The sequence below is a fragment of the Zea mays genome, chromosome 6, assembly GCF_902167145.1.
Source record: "Zea mays cultivar B73 chromosome 6, Zm-B73-REFERENCE-NAM-5.0, whole genome shotgun sequence".
Lineage (NCBI taxonomy): Eukaryota > Viridiplantae > Streptophyta > Magnoliopsida > Poales > Poaceae > Zea > Zea mays.
In genome coordinates, this window is record NC_050101.1 from 92941619 (window position 1) to 92954394 (window position 12776).

General features: G+C 41.9%; 1 long non-coding RNA gene across 2 annotated transcripts; it reads right to left on the minus strand.

Annotated features, from left to right (window-relative positions):
- Window positions 1-1792: 1792 nt before the first annotated feature.
- On the minus strand, window positions 1793-10945 carry LOC103629556 (uncharacterized). Of its 2 annotated transcripts, XR_002262712.1 has the most exons (3): window positions 10440-10945; window positions 10251-10346; window positions 1793-1882 (listed from the first exon to the last, which is right to left on the minus strand). It is a non-coding gene; the product is annotated as an uncharacterized lncRNA (long non-coding RNA). The 2 variants fall into 2 exon arrangements; XR_002262711.1 differs by having other exon boundaries at window positions 10251-10942.
- Between the last annotated feature and the right edge of the window lie 1831 nt (window positions 10946-12776).

Here is a 12776-nt window from a genome sequence, read left to right on the forward strand (position 1 = left end):
ATAGTTTTTCAAATCTGTTTTTCAAAACCAAACAATGTGTTTAGTTGAAAATAGGTTTTCTAAACCCAAAACTTTTGTTTTGAAAATACGTATGTGACCGTATATACTTAATCCTGCTCCGATACCAGCTGTCGCAGAACCTCCTAAGTTATAGGGCCCACATGCACCTGTCCTTGTCTTAAAGACCTCAGACGGATATGCATGTGTACCAAACAACTTAACAGGATCTGTCCGAGTGTCCCAAGGACCCCGGATAAACGACTTACCGCCAAGATCGCAAGATTAAGTAAACACAAATCACACACCAACATTTGCAGCGGAAATAAATTCTTTATTACAAAATGATTACGGGCATGTTTGGTTCGTTACCTCAATTGCCACACTTTGCCTAACTTTTCTGCCTAAGGTTAGTTATTCAATTCGAACGACTAACCTTAGGCAAAGTTGGCACATTTAGCTACAAACCAAACATGCCCTACATGTTACAATAAGTTTACATTATACAATTATCGGAGTGATTACAAAAGAAAATGATTAAAAAGAATTACAATTTGAATGTATAAAACATTTATAAGTTTTAAAATACATGCTAGCTTAAGTGACAGTCCTCAATAAAGAAGCTAAAGATGTGATATACTTATATAAGAAGGCCGAGCCCACCGGCACTTAGCACCATCCACAACAGAACAAACTTATAATCCTGAAAAACAACAGGGAATAAAACCCTGAGTATGCAATTACTCAGCAAGACTTACCCGACTAAAGAAAAGACTCTCAAGGGTATGCTGGTTTGTTGGGAATCAAGGTAAAGCTCATCAAATTTCAAAGACTCATTTTTGCAGAAAAGCTTACTAGTAGTGGATCCTTATGCCAAACTTTTACTTCACAAATTAAGTACTTTTCCTGAATTTAGATTTGCCTAATCTAGAGCATTCACTTGTCCTACACTAAATTCATTTTAGCATCTTTAGTTTCACTTGTTATCTACGATGAGGGTCGAAGATCCAGTCTTCATATCCGAGAAGTTCGGCGATCCGAATCGATTAATACCCAGCTGGGGATCTCCAACCACACGACATATGTAGCACTTAACCATTGCATATGTCAACTCGCCACCGAGTTTCTCAAGACCAGAACGGGTCCCCGCCAACCGAGAGCTCAGTACCCCACCATCCAGCCTCTTGCCAGGTGGATACACGATACTCTCGCCATCTCTCCACTCCCATTGCGGGCCGGCCTTTCTGGTATTGGTCCAGCCGAGGCTAAGCTTACCCATGATGAGGCATGTGGCCAGTTAAAGGGTCCTAGATCAGCAGGCCAACAATCGGAACGGTCCTTAATCGACACAGACGGGCGACCTTTCCTGCTCAACGTCTGGTCTCATCTTATTATTTAACACTCAAACCATGTACCTGACAGAGGTACAATACTCGAATAATGAATTCATCATTGCGAGTGATGCCTTCATTATTGCAAGTTCTTTTTCATAAAACCCATATCCAGTGTTGCACAACATTCTTTTTAAAAGAAACACTTTTAGTTTCTAAGCAGGGCTAAGCCTCATTAGTTCTCTTTATAAAACAGGTATCAAGGAATAGTAATCGAATTCCAAGGAATGGCAATCCATCAATTGTTTCATCACTCAACTCCTATCACCTAATGCAGCATATAAGTGATAAAAGTTTTAAAACAACAAGGAGGTGGCAAATGCACCGGGGCTTGCCTGGGATAAACACTACGTTAGTGTTGTTAATTGACGACCACTTGGTGAGCATCTTCCATTCTGGTGTTGGCTTGATGCATCCACAAGATTAATCCACCAATACCATCTTATGGTTCGCTCTGATCCATGTCCTTCAGCTCGCATAATCATCTAGCGTACCTATTGGAAATGCATAATGCATATAAGCATGGACATGAATAGCATGAGATAGATATTCTATACTAAAGAGGGTAAACACTTAAAAAATTTATCACAACTCCTATGAGCACACTAGATGTGAAGATATTACTATGTACCACAAGCGCATCTTTTACACTTAAATAGGCCTAACGCAAGTATCAAGCACTCATAACACACTTATAAACATAAGACAATCGAATCAACTCAATAATACTTGATATAAATGTCTACTAACCTTCTTCGCATTATTGAGTTCATTATAACCACACAAGGTCTAATTAGCTACTAGTTCCAATACATTCATCAAAGTATTAATTCCCAAACTAATTGGTTTAAAGCACACATTAAGAAAGAAAAACTCAACCATGTGCAACAAGACATTTGGATAAACATTTCAAATGTCATAAGTCTGTTGGATCTTTTATGGGCCTGGCCCATTTATTGAATAAACTCTAAGGTGTGTAATGGTGGAGAATACCAATAGTACCACATTGGAAGTCCAAGGGTCTTTTGCCTTGACTTATATGGTGGGATTTATTCCACTTAACTTGAGAAGTCAAGAAATGGACAAGGGCGTGCCACACGCGCGCGCGCACGCCGCCGCCGCCGCCGGCCGGGCCGGGCGTGGCGAGGCAGGCAGGCAGGCAGGCAGGCGAGCGGGCGTGGTGTGGTTGTGTTAATTTTTAGCACTCACTAACCGCGTTAACCTTTCAGTTGCCTGTCTCTACGTCAGCCGAGTGACCCTGTCTCTTCGTCTGCCGAGTGACCCTTCTCCTTCAGCTGCCGACTTATGGCGTGACTCGGCAAGAGCTGGCCGACTCATGGCATAACTCGGCTAGAGCTGGCCGACTCTTGGCGTGACTCAGCGACCTTTCTCCTTCAGCTTCCCTCTGCGAGAGGTTAAATAGAGGAGCACCCCTGTCACTCGGTACACGCGAGAAACACTTTCAGTCTCACAGTCCAGTCGCCCGAGTGAGGGTATTTCCATCTCGTGACTCTGCGCGCACAGAGAAGCGAGAGGGCAGGTGCCTCCGAAGCCAGTGCCGTTCGAGACCTTGCACGGGGGATCGACAATTAGGTTTTTGGGGAGCGTCTACGCGACTGCCCAAAACATCTTCAACATGACAAAGGAAGCTGGCCAAGGATCTGGATCATCAGAGCGCATAGGAGGGTATGATCAGTTTATTTACTTACTGTTTTGTGTTCTGGAGATTATATATGTTTCATATATTCATCTATGCTGTTTCATATTTATGAATGATTTTATTTTATCTGTTATGTCTTATTATAATATGATAGATCTGTCTGTTTTAATTTTACAATCATGCTATTTATGTTTCTATCTGTTTATTTTCATTTGTTCAGTCAGTATACATGTTTATCGTATTTATATGATTTATATAATTCACATGCTCTATGTTCTCTTGATTCATATTGGTATGGATCAATTTAAGATCACGATTTCTATGGTTAATTATTTATTATATGTCATCATCATAATGTTAATTTATGGAATTAAAATAATACGGAAAATGCCTATAATTCTAACAATCCAAAAACCTAATGTTAGGCATTTTTCTGTCAGAGGTTTTGCTGCTGTGCTAAAGCCTGATCCTTTTGATGGTAAAAACTTCTTGATATGGAAAGCTAAAATGGAATTGTGGCTAACTGCAATGTCTTGTTTTCATGCCGCTGAGGGCAAGCCTGCCAACTTGCCTCCTGAGGATGAGGCTAAGTTTAAGGCTGAAGACAACCTCTTTAGAGGAGCAGTGATTAGCGCACTGGACACAAAATTCCAGAAAAGCTATATCATCCTTCCCACAGGGAAAGAGCTGTGGGATGCACTTGTCGGAAAGTTTGGAGTAACTGACGCTGGTAGCGAGCTGTACCTCATGGAGCAGCTGTATGACTACAAGATGGTTGAGAACCGATCTGTAGTGGAACAGGCTCATGAGTTTCAGGCACTAGCTAAGGAACTCGAACTTTTTCCTTGTCCTTTGCCTGACAAGTTTGTGGCTGGCGGTATAATTGCCAAGTTACCACCTTCTTGGAAGGACTTTGCTACCTCTCTAAAACATAAGAGACAAGAGTTCAATGTGGAAGAGCTCATTGGTACTCTTGATGTTGAGGAAAGGGCTAGAACAAAGGACAATGGAAAAGGTGTGGAGACCTCTACTGCTAATGTGGTGCAGAAGAGAAACTTCCGCAAGTTTAACAAGAAGAAAAACCAGAACAAACCAGAGAATGCAAATAAACCTGTTCATACAGCACAATTTAAAAAGAAGAACAACAACAACAAGGGAAAGGGAGATTGCTTTGTCTGTGGCAGTGATCAACATTGGGCTAGAGAGTGCCCTGATCGCAAGTTCACACAGGACAAGAAATCAGCTAATGTTGTAACCACTGAAACTGGAGATGGAACATCTGGGTATGGTAATTCTTTACCATTTGTTCTCTCAGTTTGTAATTCACCTGAGTGGTGGATGGATAGTGGTGCAAATATTCATGTGTGTGCTGATGCCTTTATGTTCTCCTCCTACCAGGTCGGGAGGTCTGGCGCCTTGTTAATGGGAAATGGGTCGCGTGCTCATGTTCTTGGTGTTGGTACGGTCATTCTGAAGTTTACTTCGGGAAAGACGGTGCCATTGAAGAGCGTGCAGCATGTGCCCTCTATCAAGAAGAATCTCGTTAGCGCGTCTATGCTATGTCGAGATGGATACAAAGTTGTTCTTGAATCTAATAAATGTGTTGTGTCTAAACATGGTACTTTTGTTGGTAAAGGATATGACTGCGGAGGGTTGTTCCGCTTATCACTGCATGATGTGTGTAATAAACTCGTGAATTCTGTTCATTTTTCTGATGAGTCGGATTTATGGCATTCACGTTTTTGTCATGCAAGCTTTGGCTGTCTTATGCGGTTAGCAAATATAAATTTAATTCCTAAATTTAACTTGGTCAAAAAGTCTAAGTGCCATGTGTGTGTTGAATCAAAACAACCCCGCAAGCCTCACAAGGCTGCTGAGGCGAGGAGTTTGGCACCTCTAGAACTTGTTCATTCTGATCTGTGCGAGATGAATGGAATTTTGACCAAAGGTGGTAAAAGATACTTTCTCACTTTTATAGATGACTCCACTAGATTTTGCTATGTGTATCTCTTAAAAACAAAAGATGAAGCGTTCAATTATTTTAAGGCCTATAAAGCTGAAGTTGAGAACCAACTTGAGAGGAAAATAAAACGGTTAAGGTCTGATCGAGGTGGAGAATATTTCTCTAATGTGTTCGATGAGTTCTGCGTGGAACATGGTATTATTCATGAGAGGACACCGCCATTCTCACCACAATCCAATGGGATTGCTGAAAGGAAAAACCGCACTCTAACAGATTTGGTGAATGCCATGTTGAGTACAGCGGGATTATCCAAGGCATGGTGGGGTGAGGCAATTTTGACAGCATATCATGTCCTGAATAGAGTTCTAACAAAGAACAAAGAGATCACTCCATTTGAGGAATGGGAAAAGAGAAGAGTAAATCTCTCGTATTTGCGCACTTGGGGTTGCTTGGCTAAAGTGAATGTGCCAATCAACAAAAAGCATAAACTTGGGCCTAAAACTGTTGACTGTATATTCCTTGGGTACTCTTTTCACAGCACTGGGTATAGGTTCTTAATTATAAAATCTGATGTGCCTGATATGTATGTTGATACTATCATGGAATCAAGAGACGCAACATTTTTTGAGAATGAGTTTCCCATGAAGAATACACCTAGTGATACAAGTCATGAGACTATAATTCCCCATGAGCACGAACTGTCGATTCCTATAGATCATGTTGAGGATTCTCACGTGCACATCCCTGAGGAGGATGACACTATAGTCACTCGAAAGAGCAAGAGACAGAGGGTTGCAAAATCCTTTGGTAATGACTTTATAGTGTACCTTGTGGAAGACACACCAACTACCATTAGTGAGGCATATTCCTCTCCTGATGCTGACTTATGGAAGGAAGCAGTAAGGAGTGAGATGGAATCTATTATGTCTAATGGAACTTGGGAGGTCGTTGACTGTCCTTATGGCTGTCAACCTATAGGTTGCAGATGGATCTTCAAGAAAAAGCTTAGGCCTGATGGTACAATCGAGAGGTACAAGGCAAGGCTTGTGGCCAAAGGATATACCCAAAAGGAGGGTGAAGATTTCTTTGATACCTACTCACCAGTGGCTCGGTTGACTACAATTCGCACATTAATAGCCGTGGCAGCCTCTTATGGTCTTATCATTCATCAGATGGATGTTAAGACAACTTTCCTAAATGGAGAGTTGGATGAGGAGATCTATATGGATCAGCCAGAAGGGTTCATTGCGGATGGTCAAGAGAACAAGGTATGCAGGTTGATAAAATCATTGTATGGCCTAAAACAAGCACCTAAGCAATGGCATGAAAAGTTTGATAATACTCTTACAGCAGCTGGCTTTGTTGTAAATGAATCTGACACGTGTGTATACTATCGGTATGGTGGGGGTGAGTCTGTTATGCTGTGCCTTTATGTTGATGACATTTTGATCTTTGGATCAAATCTCAATGTGATTGAGGAAGTTAAAAATCTTCTATCGAGCAATTTCGAGATGAAAGATTTGGGAGAGGCTGATGTCATTCTAAACATCAAGCTTGTTAGAGAAGCTGATGGTGGGGTAACTTTGTTACAATCCCATTATGTGGAAAAGGTATTGAGTTGCTTTGGTTTTAGTGACTGTGATCCTGCTCCAACACCTTATGACCCCAGTGTGCTATTAAGAAAGAATCGGAGAATAGCAAGGGATCAATTGACATACTCCCAGATCATTAGCTCGCTCATGTACCTTGCAAGTGCAACAAGGCCAGACATCTCTTATGCTGTGAGTAAGCTAAGTCGGTTTGTGTCGAAACCAGGAGATGATCACTGGCGTGCTCTTGAGAGAGTGTTGCGGTATTTGAAAGGTACTATGACATACGGTATTCATTATACCGGAAACCCAAAAGTGCTGGAAGGCTATTGTGATGCCAACTGGATTTTTGATGCTGATGAGCTTTATGCCACAAGCGGATATGTGTTTCTGTTTGGAGGTGGCGCTGTTTCCTGGAAGTCTTGCAAGCAGACTATCTTAACGAAGTCTACAATGGAAGCAGAACTCGCAGCATTAGACACTGCTGGGGCTGAGGCCGAGTGGCTTCGTGATTTCCTATTGGACTTACCGGTAGTTGAAAAACCGATACCAGCTATTTCCATGAACTGTGACAACCAAACGGTGATTACAAAGGTTAACAGTTCTAGGAATAACATGAAGTCTACAAGGCATGTTAAGAGGAGATTGAAATCTGTCAGAAAGTTGAAAAACTCCGGAGTTATAACTGTGGATTATGTCCACACATCAAATAATCTGGCAGATCAATTCACTAAGGGTCTATCACGCAATGTGATAAAAAGTGCATCGAGGGAAATGGGTATGAGACCCATGTGAGATCTACTCTAGTGGTAACCTGCTCTATGTGATCGGAGATCCCGTGAAGTAGAGTGGAGAAACAAGCTAGGAGTAGATTGTGAGGAAAGATCCCTTCTTTAACTCATTTCTGATGCACATCTTTCCTATCTGTAAGGCAGGATGATTTTTACCTTAATGTATTCCAAGAGTCTTATAAAGGCGAGATGTTGTCCTACAGAACATCTTTTGAGGAATACACCTATATGAGTCAGACTGCTGGTCACAGTCTATGGGACTTGGTTAATCCCTAAATACTCATGAAAGGCACTGAAGTGTGACTTATATGCTTCTAAAAAGCGGGAATACCCTTTTGCAGCCTAGTATCAGCAAAGGATTTGAGTGAATCTTATTTCGCACAAAACTGTCAATTCAAGGCATAGTCCATTGTTCAGTTGTGAATGAGTGAAACTCTTATTCTAGATGGATGTTCAACTTAACAGTCTCCATCGGAAAACTGGTATATCAAAGGATTGTGATTCTGATACTTCATCATTACAAACCCTAGAGTTTGGTGGGGATTGTTGGATCTTTTATGGGCCTGGCCCATTTATTGAATAAACTCTAAGGTGTGTAATGGTGGAGAATACCAATAGTACCACATTGGAAGTACAAGGGTCTTTTGCCTTGACTTATATGGTGGGATTTATTCCACTTAACTTGAGAAGTCAAGAAATGGACAAGGGCGTGCCACACGCGCGCGCGCACGCCGCCGCCGCCGCCGGCCGGGCCAGGCCGGACGTGGCGTGGCGAGGCAGGCAGGCAGGCAGGCAGGCGAGCGGGCATGGTGTGGTTGTGTTAATTTTTAGCACTCACTAACCGCGTTAACCTTTCAGTTGCCTGTCTCTACGTCAGCCGAGTGACCCTGTCTCTTCGTCTGCCGAGTGACCCTTCTCCTTCAGCTGCCGACTTATGGCGTGACTCGGCAAGAGCTGGCCGACTCATGGCATAACTCGGCTAGAGCTGGCCGACTCTTGGCGTGACTCAGCGACCTTTCTCCTTCAGCTTCCCTCTGCGAGAGGTTAAATAGAGGAGCACCCCTGTCACTCGGCACACGCGAGAAACACTTTCAGTCTCACAGTCCAGTCGCCCGAGTGAGGGTATTTCCATCTCGTGACTCTGCGCGCACAGAGAAGCGAGAGGGCAGGTGCCTCCGAAGCCAGTGCCGTTCGAGACCTTGCACGGGGGATCGACAATTAGGTTTTTGGGGAGCGTCTACGCGACTGCCCAAAACATCTTCAACATGACAAAGGAAGCTAGCCAAGGATCTGGATCATCAGAGCGCATAGGAGGGTATGATAAGTTTATTTACTTACTGTTTTGTGTTCTGGAGATTATATATGTTTCATATATTCATCTATGCTGTTTCATATTTATGAATGATTTTATTTTATCTGTTATGTCTTATTATAATATGATAGATCTGTCTATTTTAATTTTACAATCATGCTATTTATGTTTCTATCTGTTTATTTTTATTTGTTCAGTCAGTATACATGTTTATCGTATTTATATGATTTATATAATTCACATGCTCTATGTTCTCTTGATTCATATTGGTATGGATCAATTTAAGATCACGATTTCTATGGTTAATTATTTATTATATGTCATCATCATAATGTTAATTTATGGAATTAAAATAATACAGAAAATGCCTATAATTCTAACAAAGTCTTCATCACTCAAGAATCAAAAATTGATTACTCCTACATAGCCAAACAGGAATCAAACCAAATACCCCATTGCAGATTTTCTGGACAGCATTCAGCAGTCAACGGTTTTACTCATAACTCACAAGATATTCATCCAAAAATAGTGAACTAAGACTTTCTAGAAAGCTTATGAAATCCCCTATAATTTTTGTATTATCAGCATAACATGATTCGGCATTTTGAAAGGTCAATCAGTGCTAAACGTAAATTCTGTCTAGATTTGGACATAATTCGACTACTCACTTCAAAAATCCATAACTGGAGATTTAGACGTCCAAAACATGTGATCCTAGACTTTTTAGAAAGCTAATAAAATTGTCTACAACTCATTTATAATCATCTCCAGTTAATTCAATGCGTAGAAAGGTCAGTTAACACAAACAGTCTCTTCTGTCCAGATTTGGACAGATTCAGACTTCATATTTCAAACAGCCATAACTTGACTTCTAGACCACCAAAAAGGGTGCTCCAAAATTTGTTGGAAAGCTTAAGAAAAGTACTACAATTCTCCTATAATTAATAAGAGCTGATTCTCAATTTAACTTAGCCAAACAATCTAATTTCCGGAACCTGTACAGAATTTAGACAGATTCTAAAACTGGACCTGGAAAAATCATAACTCTCAAACTACTAGACCTATGACCATGATATTTTTATACCAGTAAGATGAAGAAGTTATCTACATCTTTTATATATAACACATTCACAGAAAACTTGGTTTACTTTACTAAACTAACTACTTACGTAAAACTGGTCATGCAGCATTAAACAACAAGCATCACACATGTTCTTTAAACTTAGAATTCTCTAATTCTCTAGTACTTTATTATAAATTAAAGCTAAGATCACCTACTTAATTACACTATACATATACATATTCACCCAAGTATAGTCCACATAATATATCATCACAAAAAGAACTCGTCTTAATCATACTACACATATACCTAAAGAATTTACTCTCCTTTGACATGTTCATTCACCAACTATCACACATGTGGACAACAATGAATCTGAAAGTCGACACACCATATGCTTGCGCTACAAACAAGAAAATCATCGACCACAACTCTAATCAATACAACGATCAAATTAACTAAATAGAGTAGCGAATAGGCTCACCAATTCACAAACCGACCCGAAGATCCGCGAGAAAGGCGAGGTTCCCGGTTCGGACCTTCCATCGAACACTTGGCAAACGTCGCACGGACCTCACTTCTTTACCGGTTAACTCCCTCGTCAACACACACAATTCACACATTAGTAATCGACGTCGAGCGCTAAAGCGACAGGGCGAGAACAGAACCTCACCGGGGGTCGACGGTGTCGCAGGTGGGGCTACACACAACACAAAACTCCTCATGGTCATTTCGTCGAGCACCAGAGAGATGGTGCAAACACCAGTAGAAAGGGGCTGGATGAGCACCATGTGCCATAGGAGAGGCTGAGTGCTTGCAGCAATAGGGCCGAAGGGGAAGCTGTGGCTGGGGCAGGGGCGAGGTCGGTCACCAAGGAGATGGCTGGGGCAGCGACGACCATGGAACCTAGCAGGGGCATCGAGTAAAGGGGCTGGCATCCAGAGCACCATGGAAAAACTCAGCTAGGGCTTGAGGGAGGAGGGCAGAGAGCTGCTGGCGAGCTGGACTGAGGGCAGGCGCTAAAACTTGTGCTCGCAGAGGTGATGAGGGATGGAGATAAGGCCGACAGGCAACATGGAGACGTGCGTCCAGCTCTTGAAAAGATAATGCCGACAACGGATAAACTAGAAGCTAGAAACGATGGGGATAAGTCTAGAGGAAGATAAGGAAATGCTGGCGGTGGATGAAATTTTCAAGGAAATCAAGGAACATACGAGAGACACTTTCTGGGAGCCATTGTTTATGTAGGATGAGGATTAGTTGAAGATGGACACTTAGAGGTAAGAAAATTCAGATTTTCCTTCTCCAATCTTTAACCAATAGAATACCCCAAATAAGTGAAAATCTGGGATTTGAATCCGAGCGAGATGCAAACAGACACATCAAAACAATATTAATTTTAATGTTTTTAGACTACACTAACACTGGTAGGTATTTTTGGGATCAGACAAATTTCCACAGTTGTAGACAGTGGAACAGATTAATTACGAATACTCAGTTCGGTTTTAATTATCATGGTCCAATTAAATCTCGCATCAACGCCCTTGTCGCCGAGCTTCTAATAAAATTTACTCGGGTCAAAAATCACAAGAGTGGGTCGAGATTCCAAATTAATGTTTCCTTTATCCATAAATTTTTAAACAGACACAAGACTCGACATTTCGCAAAATAAATACGCGAGATCGATATGACATCGAACTTGTGATCCTTTCAAAAGCGACGACACACATCGTTTACGTGGGCGAGAGGTTGTGCGCTGTCCAGACACCGGTTAACGCTCACCACACGTCACAATGCCAGACCGCAGAGGGACACGCACGACGCAGGCGCGAGGGAATTAAAAAATGGATTCTACTGAACCAGATCCGATTTCAAAGGTTAGAGTTTGGGCAAGACGTCGATGGCTCAACCCAAACGATATTGGATCTGATGTTTCGGAAGATTACTAAAGTCTGAATTTTTGCAAACTAAATTAGGACAATTTAAACATATGGAGACAAACACGATATCAAAATCGTGATAGACAAAGATGATTAAAAATTTAGTGACATTTACATTCACCGCTATCATGTGTTAACGTCGGCACTCGTGGTCGAGAAGACGACAAACACCTGGGGTGTTACACGGACGGTCCGCGCCCCTGGTCCGGACGGTCCGCCCCTGCACATCAACGGCTGAAATCCCAACGGTCAGCAGTAACGGCTATATCAACGGCTATAATGCATTTAATGCGTCGTCATATGTCAGATAAAGTCGGTCGCGGACGGTCCGGTCGTGCACCCCGGACGGTTCGCGAGGACGCTATAATTCATTTTACCGAACCCGTCACCTTCGGGTTTTTTGGTTCTTCACCGACCGGACGGTCCGCGCCTGAGGCCGGACGGTCCGCGCTTGGTCTCGGACGGTGCTTGTTTTTCCATCGGATGGTCCGTAGTGAAGACCTGCGTTTATGCAGTGTTCCTGTCCGAGGGTCACCTTGGTGTCACGGACGGTCCGCCGCAAGGGCCCGGACGGTCCGCGCTTAGTCTGTTTTTCCAAAAAACTTCTCCTGTCCGGAAGAATCTACGGTATTCTAGACAGTCAATTTAGAATAGTTGTAGATGAACTTATGCACCTGTGAAATGATCAACTATGCAAACTGGTTAGTCCACAAGGTTTGTGATGGTCGTCAAACACCAAAATCGATTATAGGAAATATTGAGACTATTTCCCTTTCAATCTCCCCCTTTTTGGTGATTGATGCCAACACAAACCAAAGCAAATATAAAGTGTAGAAATGTAACTAGTTTGCATTTTGACAGATGTGCATAAGTTATTTTGAACTGAAACCATTTCTAAGTATATAAGTTTTATTTGATATTTAACATTTTGGACCACGCTTGCACCACTTGTTTTGTTTTTGCAAATTCTTTTGGAAAATCTTTTCAAAGTCCTTTTGCAAATAGTCAAAGGTATATGAATAAGATTGTGAGAAGCATTTTGAAGATTTGAAATTTTCTCCCCCTGTTTC